Here is a 13,744-nt window from a genome sequence, read left to right on the forward strand (position 1 = left end):
TGCACGACATAGAACACTTCATTTTCCATAGATAAGTACGTGGTTCCGCTGTAAACTAGAATTAACTTCACCCTGTAATTCTTTGCAACAAATAATCGAATCTAGTATTTCGTGACAGTAATTGTCAGTTAAAGAATCCAAGCCTTAAGCCATCATATTAACCAAAACCCCTCTGTTGCATTATTTATATACATTATAATGATATTGGGGTAGGGGTAGGGGTAGGGGAGAGAAAAAAACATTGGATATTTATATATGGGGACCATTCTGCGTGGAGAGCTACCAACGCTGCTTTGTAAGCGGTTCCCTCATGATATGCTCTTATTTATTTAGTTGTGGGGGTTTGGAGTCAGACACGCTCTGCTGTACAATGTACAGTATAGTTTGAGTTAAGTCGGGTTTCTCTCCCTCTCTGTTCCTCTCTACCAGTTGTGGTGGATGTCAAGTGATCTGGAGCAGTGCTCCCAATTTATTATTCAGTTCTGTTTTCTATTAGTTTACAATTCTAACCTTGGCTAAAGGGAATGGGAAAATATAAAATAAGGAACATGGCATTCTCTCGCCCTAGGCTCGCAGGCCTGCTCCTGCCCATGTCAAAGGCCTGCTCATGACCACAGCAAGCTACACAGTGCTGGGTGCGGCCCAGAGAGTGGTTCTTGCCACCTGGTCTCAGAGCATTTTATTATTCTGTACGTAAATCCAAGACACTCCATTTAGTATGATATGTTACGCTTGTATGGTATGTATTCATTTGTGGATGTCCATCCCCCATTTCGTATGATATGCTACGAATTACAATTTATATTATATGTTACAAATTTGTAAAAAGTACAATATGTTATAATTTCTAGCTAGGTGACTAGCGTTTGCTAGGTTAGGGGTTAGGGTTAAGGTTAGGCTTAAGTTTAGGAGTTAGGTTAAAGGTTTAAGGTTAGGTAAAAGGGTTAAGGTCAGGGTTAGAGGAAGGGTTAGCTAACATGCAAAGTAGTAAGTAGTTGAAAAGTCGCTAATTAGCTAAAGTTGTCTGTGATGAGATTCGAACTCGCAACCTTCGGGTTCCTAGACGTTTGCGTTATATGCCTACTCACCCATCCCAACCAACTACACTACTTTCATTTTTGCCGTAAATAACCATCTCTTTTTTGTAACCACACAAAACGTAACATATTATACTAATTTGGGTGTGTCGTTTACGTTTACTATGTTACATCTAGTCTATGAGAGCAGGCTGCCACTGGTGGGGGGAGAGTGTTGGAGAGATGTTTCAAATACTGTGAGGTAATATCATTAAAAAAAAATTTACGGACTTCGTTGACTTACTGAGTGAGGTGAAGAAAAAATGACTTACTCACCTTATTAGTGGTGGGGATTTAAGACAATAATAAATCAGACATCCAGTTAGCATATTTGTGCTCAGGATCGCGCATTCCATCAACATTAAGAGGACAGAGAAACCAGACACATGGTCATTGATCACATGGAGCGCTCCTTACAAAATACAATGAAAAAATTGTCAACACTAGTAAATGATGGTATGAAATAAACCAAAACTCGTTTCCCAGAAGTGTAGCAGGTTGTGAACTCCGCAAACAAGTAAAGTGGAAAAAGTAGTGTGAAGGAGATCGCAGGTGGAGAGCTACGAAATATGTCTCTAGCCAGAAGCCTTGTGTCAGCGTTTCTGATCTATTGTATAATTCTAATGTGGAGATTATCCCAAACTCCCGTTACACCTGCACCAAAACATGGATGGTGCATGGGATGGAAATCTTCCTTTTCATAGTATGAACTTCAGACATATCCAGTGCTTGACTTGAACTGAAATAGGTGCCTGTACTCATTTTGGGTGCTGGTACTTTTCATATTTAGGTGCAGGAGCTCCACAATAGGTTTGAGCTAATATTCTATAAGAGGAACAGGAACTCAAGCAGTAGAAAATTGAATGTGCCGGTACTCAGCTCTGGTGAGCTCATGTCCAAGTCAAGCACTTTGATTGAAAACTTTTACCATAGCAAAGGTATCACAAATGACTTGTTTTAGCAGTGTATGGTAACAGAGAACAAAGTTTCCAATCTACTATGCTTAATGAACACAAACAAAGCAACTTGGTTGGTTAACCTTCCTGCAAGATTCATAAAGGATAGTGCCTGTGTCACTGCTAAAACGATAACGCATACTATTGTAAACCTTTCTATTAGTAGTGGTAAATTCCCCCAATGATCTCAAAACAGCCAGGGTGGATCCACTCCACAAGAAAATCAGTCAAACAGATGTAGGAAACTAAAGGCCTGTATTTATCCACAGCACAAACTTTTTTTAGAAACTCCAATCTGGTTTCCCTCAGCTCATTCCACTGATACTGGCCTTATCCACCTTTTTAACCACATCAAGCAGGAAAGTGAGAATGGGAAGTACAGTATACAAGTAGGGTCATGTTAGACTTGCAGAAAGCTTTTGACACTGTGGACAATGATATTCTCCTGATGAAACGGAAATGCATGGGTCTAAATGATGTACTGTAGCAGTGTATTGGTTTAGGTCTCACCTGACCAACAGAAATGTAACAAAATGCTTTTGTTCCTAGCTGCAACAGTATCTAATAATTCACATCAATACACACAAATCTAAAAGTAAAATAATGGAATTAAGAAATATATAAATATTAGGATGTGCAATGTCGGAGTGGCATTGACTAAAAAACGGTAGAATAGAATACAGTATATACATATGAAATGAGTAAAGCAGTATGTAACATTATTAAAGTGACCGGTGATTCCATGTCTATGTATATAGGCAGCATTCTCTAAGGCTCTGGGTTGAGTAACCGGGTGGTAGCCAGCTAGTAATGGCTATATAACAGTCTGATGGCCTTGAGATAGAAGCTGTTTTTCAGTCTCTCGGTTCCAGCGCCTGTGCTGAGCTCGCCTTCTGGATGGTAGCGGGGTGAGCCAGCCTTGGCTCGGTTGATTGATGTCCTTGATGATCTTTTTGGCCTTCCTGTGACATCGGGTGCTGTAAGTGTCCTGGAGGGCAGGCAGTGTGCCCCCGGTGATACGTTGGCAGACCGCACCAACCTCTGGAGAGCCCTGTGGTTGCGGGCGGAGCTGTTGCCGTACCAGGCAGTGATACAGCCCGACAAGATGCTCTCAATTGTGCATCTGTAAAAGTTTGTGAGGGTCTTAGGGGCCAAGATTAATTTCTTCAGCCTCATGAGGTTGAAGTGGCACTGTTGCGCCTTCTTCACCACGCTGTCTGTGTGGGTAGACCATTTCAGATGGTCAGTAATGTGTACACCGAGGAACTTGAAGCTTTTCACCTTTTCCACTGCACTCCCGTCGATGTGGATAGGGGCGTGGTCCCTCTGCTGTTTCCTGAAGTCCACGATCAGCCCTTTCGTTTTGTTGAGGGAGAGGTTATTTTCCTGGAACCACTCCGCAAGGTCCCTCACCTCCTCCCTGTAGGCTGTCTTGTCATTGCTGGTAATCAGGTCTATTACAAGTTTGTAATGTTGGTGATGTTCTGTCAGAGGCCAAAGAATACTGCAGGGATCAATTTTAGGGTCTCTCTTATTTCTTATATATGTCAATGATATGCGAGATACAGTAAAGTGCAAACTCCTGCTTTATTAAGCTGATGACTCAGCGATACTGGTATCAGGGAAGGATAAGGCTTAGAGGAGACCTTGAGTAAGGAAGTGCCTTATGTAAGAGATTGGTTGACTGAACACAAATTGTCCCTACATGTGGGAATAACTTAATCAATTTTGTTTGGAACATAACTTAGATTGCTTAGGGCTAACAAGATGAAGGTAAACTGTGCAGAATTTTTAACATTTTTAATTTAACCTTTATATGAGTAGGTTGTTTTTTAAGATCAGGGAAATTTGCAATGAATGTGGGTGGCAGGTAGCCTAGTGGTTAGAGTGTTGGGCCAGTAACTGAAAGGTGGCTGGATTGAATCCCTGAGCTGACAAGGTAAAAATCTGTCGTTCTGCCCCTGAACAAAGCAGGTAACCTGCTGTTCCTGTTTGGCCATCATTGTAAAATAAGAATTTGTTCTTAACTGACTTGCCTAGTTAAATAAAGGTCACACGCAAGTCAGTTAAGAACAACTTCTTATTTACAATGACAGCCTACCCCAGCCAAACCCAGACGACACTGGGCCAATTGTGGGACTCCCAATCACGGCCAGATGTGATGCAGTCTGGATTTGAACAATGGACTGCAGTGCCTTAGACCACTGCGCCACTCGGGAGCCAAAAAAGTGTAACTTATCTTGGTGTGTCCATAGATCAATCCCTTTCTGGAAACAAGATTGCTGCTAACTGACATTTCTATATCGTAACACTAGATACTTTAACATCAAAGTCAAGAAACTGCTTGTCACAACCTTGATTCAGTGTCATTATGATTATGCCTGCTCTGCTTGCTATAGTGGGCTATCAAAAAAGCTGAACAAGAGATTGCAGGTCACACAAAATAATGTTATCAGGTACAGTACATGCTGAATATCCCCCCCCTAGGACCCACAGGGGTACAGGAGTTCCGGGAGGTGGTCTTGTTGCCTTTGGAGTCCAGAGTGGACCAACTTAAGCTCAATCAAATGTTTGACATCTTAAATGATTGTGCCCCAGGTTATATGAAATACCACATTGATATGGTATAACCAGCACAGTTACAATACCAAAGATAGTGTTATGTCTTGTAAAATCCCAAGAGAAAACAGTACTACGAGGTGCACGTTTTTCATTACAGGCATTTGTCTCTCCTTGGAGATCAAGGAAAGAAATAGTAGAAATAGCTTTAATAGCAGACAAAGGTTTAAATTTGGAGGTCGCCCCCTTGTGCCCCCTACTGCTGGTCAGGTGTATTTTTTAAAAACATTTTATTTCACCTTTATTTAACCAGGTAGGCCAGTTGAGAACAAGTTCTCATTTACAACTGCGACCTGGCCAAGATAAAGCAAAGCAGTGCAAGACAAACAACAACACAGAGTTACACATGGAATAAACAAACGTACAGTCAATAACACAATATAAATAAATCTATATACAGAGTGTGCAAATGAGGTAATATTAGGGAGGTAAGGCAATAAATAGGCCGTAGTGGCGAAGTAATTACAATGTAGCAATTTAACACTGGAGTGATAGATGTGCAGAAGATGAATGTGCAAGTAGAGATACTGAGGTGCAAAGGAGCAAAAAAAAATTTTATAACAATATGGGGATGAGGTAGTTGGATGGGCTATTTACAGATGGGCTTTGTACAGTAAGGGAAAAATATATTTGATCCCCTGCTGATTTTGTACGTTTGCCCACTGACAAATTAATGATCAGTCTATAATTTTAATGGTAGGTTTATTTGAACAGTGAGAGACAGAATAACAACAACAAAAAATCCAGAAAAACGCATGTCAAAAATGTTATAAATTGATTGGAGGTAAATTATACTTACTGTTAATAAGTCTTACTACTGTCTTGTTTACTGAATAAGATCCTCTGTATCAAAATGTATACAATATAGGTGGTAATCAGGAGCATATGCTGTACACTGAGTGTACAAAACATTGAAGACACATTTTCCCTCAGAACAGCTTCAATTCACCTGGTCAGTTTATGTCTCTCTCTCTCTCTCTCTCCAGCTGACAGACTTTGTCCTAGCAAGGGTTTACCACAGCATTTCCAAGGCAACCATGAAGGACACAGGAAAAGATGGAGGTACATTAAGTTACATGCCACCAGTGGCTTTACCCATACTGAATGGATACCTAGTAGGAGAAAGATACTGTACATGATGATTATTGTTCTTTCTAACAGCTATGGCATACTACTGTGGTCCATTATCACTGGTGAAGAAACATATCCTAGTGAGTGACTAGTCCTAAAACATACACAAACATAAATACATTTTACCCATCAAATATACAGTCCCAGTCAAAAGTTTGGACATACCTATTCATTCAAGGGTTTTTCTTTATTTTTACTATTTTCTACATTGTAGAATAATGGTGAAGACATCAAAACAATGAAATAACACATATGGAATCATGTAGTAACCAAAAAAGTGTTAAACAAATCAAAATAGATTTTAGATTCTTCAAAATAGCTACCCTTTGCCCTGATGACAGCTTTGCACACTCTTGGCATTCTCTCAACCAGCTTCATGAGGTAGTCACCTGGAATGCATTTCAATTAACATGTGGGCCTTGTTAAAAGTACATTTGTGGAATTTCTTTCCTTCTTCATGCGTTTCTGGCAATCAGTTGTGTTGTGACAAGGTAGGGGTGGTATACAGAAGATAGCCCTATTTGGTAAAATACCAAGTCCAAATAAGCATCTCAAATAAGCAAAGAGAAACGACAGTCCATCATTACTTTAAGACATGAAGGTCAGTCAATCCGGAAAATGTCAAGAACTTTGAAAGTTCTTCATGCGCAGTCGCAAAAACCATCAAGAGCTATGATGAAACTGGCACTTGTGAGGACCACCACAGGAAAGGATGACCCAGAGTTACCTGTGCTGCAGAGGATACGTTCATTAGAGTTACCAGCATCAGAAATTGCAGCCCAAATAAATGCTTCACAGAGTTCAAGTAACAGACACATCTCAACATCAACTGTTCAGAGGATACTGCGTAAATCAGGCCATCATGGTCGAATTGCTGCAAAGAAACCACGACTGAAGGACACCAATAATAAGAAGAGACTTGCTTGGGCCAAAAACATGAACAATGGACATTAGACTGGTGGAAATCTGTCCGTTGGTCTGATGAGTCCAAATTTGAGAATTTTGGTTCCAACCGCTGTGTCCTTGTGAGACGCAGAGTAGGTGAACGGATGATCTTTGCATGCGTTCCTGTTCTGAAGAAAGCTAAGGTAACTGAGCTAAATGACTATCGCCCCATTGCACTCACTTCTGTCATCATGAAGTGCTTTGAGAGACTAGTCAAGGACCATATCACCTCCACCCTACCTGATACCCTAGACCCACTCCAATTTGCTTACCGCCCTAATAGGTCCACTGACAATGCAATCGCCATCACACTGCACACTGCCCTATCCCATCTGGACAAGAGGAATACCTATGTAAGAATGCTGTTCTTTGACTACAGCTCAGCATTTAACACCATAGTACCCTCCAAACTCGTCATTAAGCTTGAGACCCTGGCTCTCGACCCCGCCTTGTGCAACTGGGTCCTGGACTTTCTGACGGGCAGCCCCCAGGTGGTGAAGGTAGGAAACAACATCTCCACCCCGCTGATCCTTAACACTGGGGCCCCACAAGGGTGCATTCTCAGCACTCTCCTGTACTCCCTGTTCACCCATGACTGTTTGGCCATGCACGCTTCCAACTCAATCATCTAGTTTGTAGACGACACTACAGTGGTATGCCTGATTACCAACAACAACGAGACAGCCTACAGGGAGGAGGTGAGGGCCCTCGGAGTGTGGTGTCAGGAAAATAACCTCTCACTCAACGTCAACAAACCAAAGGAGATGATCGTGGACTTCAGGAAACAGCAGAGGGAGCACCCCCCTATCCACATCGACGGGACAGTAGTGGAGAAGGTGGAAAGTTTTAAGTTCCTCGGCGTACACATCATGGACAAACTGAAATGGTCCACCCACACAGACCACATGTGTGTGGGTGGACTTCAACCTTAGGAGGCTGAAGAAATTTGGCTTGTCATTTAAAACACTCACAAACTTTTACAGATACACAATCGAGAGCATCCTGTCGGGCTGTATCACATCCTGGTATGACAATTGCACCACCCTCAACTGCAAGGTTCTCCAGAGGGTAGTGCGGTCTGCACAACACATCACCGGGGGCAAACTACCTTCCCTCCAGGACACCTACAGCACCCGATGTCACAGGAAGGCCAAAAAGATGATCAAGGACAACAACCACCCGAGCCATTGCCTGTTCACCCCGTTATCATCCAGAAGGCGAGGTCAGTACAGGTGCATCAAAGCTGGGACCGAGAGACTAAAATACATATTCTATCTCAATGCCATCAGACTGTTAAACAGCCATCACTAACATAGAGAGGTTGCTGCTAACATACAGACTCAAATCTCTGGCCACTTAAATAAATGGACTTAATAAAGGTATCACTAGTCACTTTAAATAACGCCACTTTAATAATGTTTACATATCCTACATTACTCATCTCATATGCATATAATGTATTCTACACCATCTACTGCATCTTGCCTATGTCGCACGCCATCACTCATCCATATATTTATATGCACATATTCTTATTCATCCCTTTACATTTGTGTGTATTTGTGTGTATAAGGTAGTTGTTGTGAATTTGTTAGATTACTTGATAGATATTACTGCATAGTCGGAACTAGAAGCACAAGCATTTCGCTACACTCGCAGTAACATCTGCTAACCATGTGTATGTGACCAATACAATTTGATTTGATTTGTGTGGTTCCCACCGTGAAGCATGGAGGAGGAGGTGCGATGGTGTAAGGGTGTTTTGCTTGTGAAACTGTCAGTGGTTAATTTAGAATTTAAGGCACACTTAACCAGCATGGCTACCACAGCATTCTGCAGTGATACGCCATCCCACCTGGTTTGCGCTTAGTGGGACTATCATTTGTTTTTCAACAGGACAATGACCCAACACACCTACAGGCTGTGTTAGGGCTATTTGACCAAGAAGGAGAGTGATGGAATGCTGCATCAGATGACCTGGCTTCCACAATCCCCCGTCCTCAACCCAATTGAGATGGTTTGGGATGTGTTGGACCGCAGAGTGAAGGAAAAGCAGCCAGGCCTGTGGGGGTCCCAATCACAGGAGGATTCAGGAACCCGGTCTTAATGAGTGTAGACAGCCTGCTGCCGCTCTGCTAATGATCAGATGGAGGGAGTAGAGGAGGTAGGGGGCCACATTGGTAACTGGGGGGCCCTGTCTTCATTCGGTAAGTGGTTAATAACATTTTTTTTTTAAGCGTGTGACATCTGCCAGAACATCTTCAGTGAGCCTTGGCATAGATTCTACAAGTGTGTACCTAAACTATGCCAGGAAAATGCACCCCACACCATAACATGCAGTGCATTTTGGAAAGTATTCCGACCCCTTGACTTTTTCCACATTTTATTACATTACAGCCTTATTCTAAAATGGATTGAATTAATTGTTTTCCTCATCAATCTACACACCATGCCGCAATATAAATGTTAGCTAATTTATTACAAAAACAAGCAAATCTTATTTACATAAGTATTCAGACCCTTTGCTATGAGACTCGAAATTGAGCCCAGGTGCATCCTGTTTCCATTGATCATCCTTGAGATGTTTCTACAACTTGATTGGAGTCCACCTGTGGTCAATTCAGTTGATTGGACATGATTTGGAAAGGCACACACCTGTCTATATAAGGTCCCACAGCTGACAGTGCATGTCTGAACAAAAACCAAGCCATGAGGTCGAAGTAATTGTCCGTAGAGTTCCGAGACAGGATTGTGTCGAGGCACAGATCTGGAGAAGGGTACCAAAACAATTCTGCAGCATTGAAGGTCCCCAAGAACACAGTGGCCTCCATCATTCTTCAATGAAAGAAGTTTGAACGCACCAAGACTCTTCCTCGAGCTGGCCGCCCAGGCAAACTGAGTGATCGGGGGAGAAGGGCCTTGGTCAGGGAGGTGACCAAGAACCAGATGGTCACTCTGATAGAGCTCCAGTTCCATTGTGGAGATGGGAGAACCTTCCAGAAGGACAACCATCTCTGCAGTGCTCCAACAATCAGGCCTTTATGGTAGAGTGGCCAGACGGAAGCCACTCCTCAGTAAGGCACATGACAGCCCGCTTGGAGTTTGCCAAAAGGAACCTGAAGGACTTTCAGACCAAGAGAAACAAAATTCTTTGGTCTGATGAAACCAAGATTGAACTCTTTGGCTTGAATGCCAAGCGTCATATCTGGAGGAAACCAGGCACTATCTGTACAGTGAAGCATGGTGGTGACAGCATCATGCTGTGGGGATGTTTTTCAGCAGCAGGGACTGGGAGACTAGTAAGGATTGAGGGAAAGATGAACAGAGCAAAGTACAGAGAGATCCTTGATGAAAACCTGCTCCACAGCGCTCAGGACCTCATACTGGGGCGAACTTTCATCTTCCAACAGGACAATAACCCTAAGCACACAACCAAGAAAATGCAGGAGTGGCTTCGGGACAAGTCTCTGACTGTCTTTGAGTGGCCCAGCCAGAGCCCAGACTTGAACCCGATCGAACATCTCTGGAGAGACCTGAAAATAGCTGTGCAGCGACTCTCCCCATCCAACCTGACAGAGCTTGAGAGGATCTGCAGAGAAGAATGGGAGAAACTCCCCAAATACATATGTGCTAAGCTTGTAGGGTCATACCCAAGGAGACTCAAGGCTGTAATCGCTGCCAAAGGTGCTCAACCAAAGTACTGAGTAAAGATTCTGAACACTTGTGTAAATAAGTGTTCAATAAGTGTGATATTTCAGTTGTTGTTTTTTTATACATTTGCTAACATTTCTAAGAACCTGTTTTTGCTTTGCCATTATGGGGTTTTGTTTGTAGATTGATGATGGGAAAAAACTATGTAATACATTTTAGACTAAGGCTGTAACGTAACAAATTGTGAAACAATTCAAGGGGTCTGAATACTTTCGAATGTACTGTACATTTTTAAAGCAGGTAAATATATCCAAGACGTAGATACATAAACTGCAAAAAAAGAAAAATTCCTTTTTCAGGACCCTGTCTTTCAAAGATAATTTGTAAAAATTCAGTGTAAAGGGTTTGAACACTGTTTCCCATGTTTGTTCAATGAACCATAAATAATTAATGAACATGCACCTGTGGAACAGTAGTTAAGACACTAACAGCTTACAGACGGTAGGCAATTAAGGTCACAATTATGAAAACTTAGGACACTAAAGAGGCCTTTCTACTGACTCTGAAAAACATCAAAAGAGAGATACCCAGGGTCCCTGCTCATCTGTGTGAACGTGCCTTAGGCATGCTGCAAGGAGGCATGAGGACTGCAGATGTGGCCAGGGCAATAAATTGCAATGTCCGTACTGTGAGACGCGCTACAGGTAGACAGGATGGACAGCTGGCAACAAGCGCTCTTCACTGACAAGTCGCAGTTTTGTCTCACCAGGGGTGATGGTCGGATTTGCATTTATTGTCGAAGGAATGAGCGTTACACCGAGGCCTGTACTCTGGAGCGGGATCGATTTGGAGGTGGAGGGTCCGTCATGGTCTGGGGCGATGTGTCACAGCATCATCGGACTGAGCTTGTTGTCGTTGCAGGCAATCTCAACACTGTGCGTTACAGGGAAGACAGTTTAGAAAAGACAATGAAATGTAATATTTCAATCATGTACAGAATATTGGTTATGTAGCTCCTCGCTAGCATATGACTTTTATGAGTTACTTTGTTTGTGTCTTGTTACGTTTGCTTTAATGCAAACTCCCTGCGACACGGGTTGAATTCAAAAGTATTTTTTTCTGCTGCATTTTAATGTTTTTTAGATAGGTAAAATCTCTCCTGCATATGTAACAGTGGTAAGGCCAGCAGCACTCCGTATTAACTAGTCCCGCATGAAAAGACACAGGATTTAGATGCTACAGACTCTATTGAGTGTTTCATTGTTTTCATAAATATGTATTGCATTTGCTTATTAGCTCATTGATGAAAATGTCAAATTTTTTGAATGAGTTATTGACATTGCAATGTCTTGAAATTAGGGATTTTATTTTGAAGGCTTTAATATTAGCATACCAAAAGGGACTCCATCCAGCTGCTGTTAGCAGAATGGTCAGTGGTGCTGGACAGGGTTGGACAACTTATAGGCTTTTTCTTATTTCAGTTTGTGTCTGTTGTGAGAAGCCCAAACAATAAGAAAATATAGAGGTCTGATACACAGAGAATGTTTTGCATGGTAAGTGAGAAGAAGCGTTAGCCTACACTGCCATACATTTTCTAAAATGGTCTGTGACATCAAAATCTAGAACTGACTGTCGAGACTTCTGGACTTGAATAGCTTGCCTAGTGGCTGCTGATTGGCTGAATAGGCTTTTCCCTTGTTTCCGGGGCGGGACATCCGTTTTTGGGAAAACGTGGGAAATCCTTTATCCGGTCGAAGGCGTATGGCCTTTTTTTTTTCAATAGAAATGGCACAAACGAAGAGCAAATCCTCTTGTAGCGTACCTCTTTGTCCGAAAACAGACATATCTAAAGCCTCGCACTTTCAATTGAACCCAGATTGGGCTTCCCTTGGTGGGCTAGCATGAATTACGTTTCCACTGCCTCCAGAATATAGAAATTATATCTTGTTGTTAGCTAGCCAATGTGACTGTGCAGCTAGCTTTGCTAATTTTGGTAGATAGCTAGAAATTGTAGAAAGTTCTTTGGCTACAACTAGCTAGATAACTAGCTAGCTGGTAAGATTGTGAAGAAATCATTTAATTCACCCTGACCACGCTGTAACTAATTATACCCCATAATCCCTATGCCGGGTAGACAAATGTTTAGCTTGCTAGCTGAATGGTTAGCGTCTTGAATGGCTAACTAGTTTAATTCCTAACCTTGTCATGGCATTTGCTACTAGTTAGCAGGCTAACCAAACACACCAGATGACAGGTTTGATAGAATGTAGCTAGCTAGCTTTCAATACGACCTGGCTAGCTAAAATTCCTGCTAGTTTGTATCAATTTGATTTGCAAGCTAACATAATCCAGCTAGCATTCGTGGGCTGACTATTCTGGTGAATGCACCAATTTGTAAATCGCTCTGGATAAGAGCGTCTGCTAAATGACGTAAATGTATTCTCATAAACGTTTATTGTGTAGTGCAAAAATAAATGAAGTATCTGTGATGGAAATGTTCTTGTGTGTATGGGAACGTACGTATAGGACAATGCTGTCTTTGTAATAAAGTATTTTGGTTGGGATCATGAGAGTGACGGATTGATTACACACAGGAGTAAACCACTATCAGTCATGCAGCAATTTGGCAGTACGCCCATAACATTGCTCTGGGAACAAAGCCTCGTGAGGTATCAGTCAGTCACGTGCAGGAACCGATCGTCCTTTTCAGTTTCATCAAGCTTGTATTGAGTTTGTGAATCTCTCTGGCAGTTAAAATAAAGATTTCTTCATTTACTTTGAATTTGAGTGCTTAGTGGTGAATTTACACGACATATCCAACTATGTTGGTAATTTGTGTGATGTCTGACTACTGCTTGTCCATGTGCTAGCTAACAGTAACAAACCCAGACAAGCTAACGTGAAAGCATCCAGCAAAGATCAACTTCTCATTAGCTAGCTAATGTTATGTTATAGCTATAAAGAATTAGGTTTGCTGTTAATGTTTTGAAATAACATTATATATTTCTTAGCAAATTAATTTTTTAGGTATAATATTTAGCTAACTAGCATCAAGCGTAGGCGATAGAAAAAATGCGGTAAAACCAGATCTAGCTGACGTTAACTTGTTTCAAAGAAGGCCTATTCAACACAACTTGCATTATAGAAAGAACCCATTTTACTGGTCCGATTATCATATGCATGCATTGCGTGCATGTACTTCCGTCTAGTGCATATGCCTTCTGTCGTCAGCAAACACGTGTGCGCGCGATGCATGCATACTAACTGAAGTTAGCAGGTATTTACATGGTTTTGCGCATGTGCCAGGTGATAGAAATGTCAACTATAGTACTGGCACTCTAAAGAGTCGGGTAAACAATACTTTCC

The sequence above is a fragment of the Salmo salar genome, chromosome 07, assembly GCF_965601325.2.
Source record: "Salmo salar chromosome 07, fSalSal1, whole genome shotgun sequence".
Classification (NCBI taxonomy): Eukaryota; Metazoa; Chordata; class Actinopteri; order Salmoniformes; family Salmonidae; genus Salmo; species Salmo salar.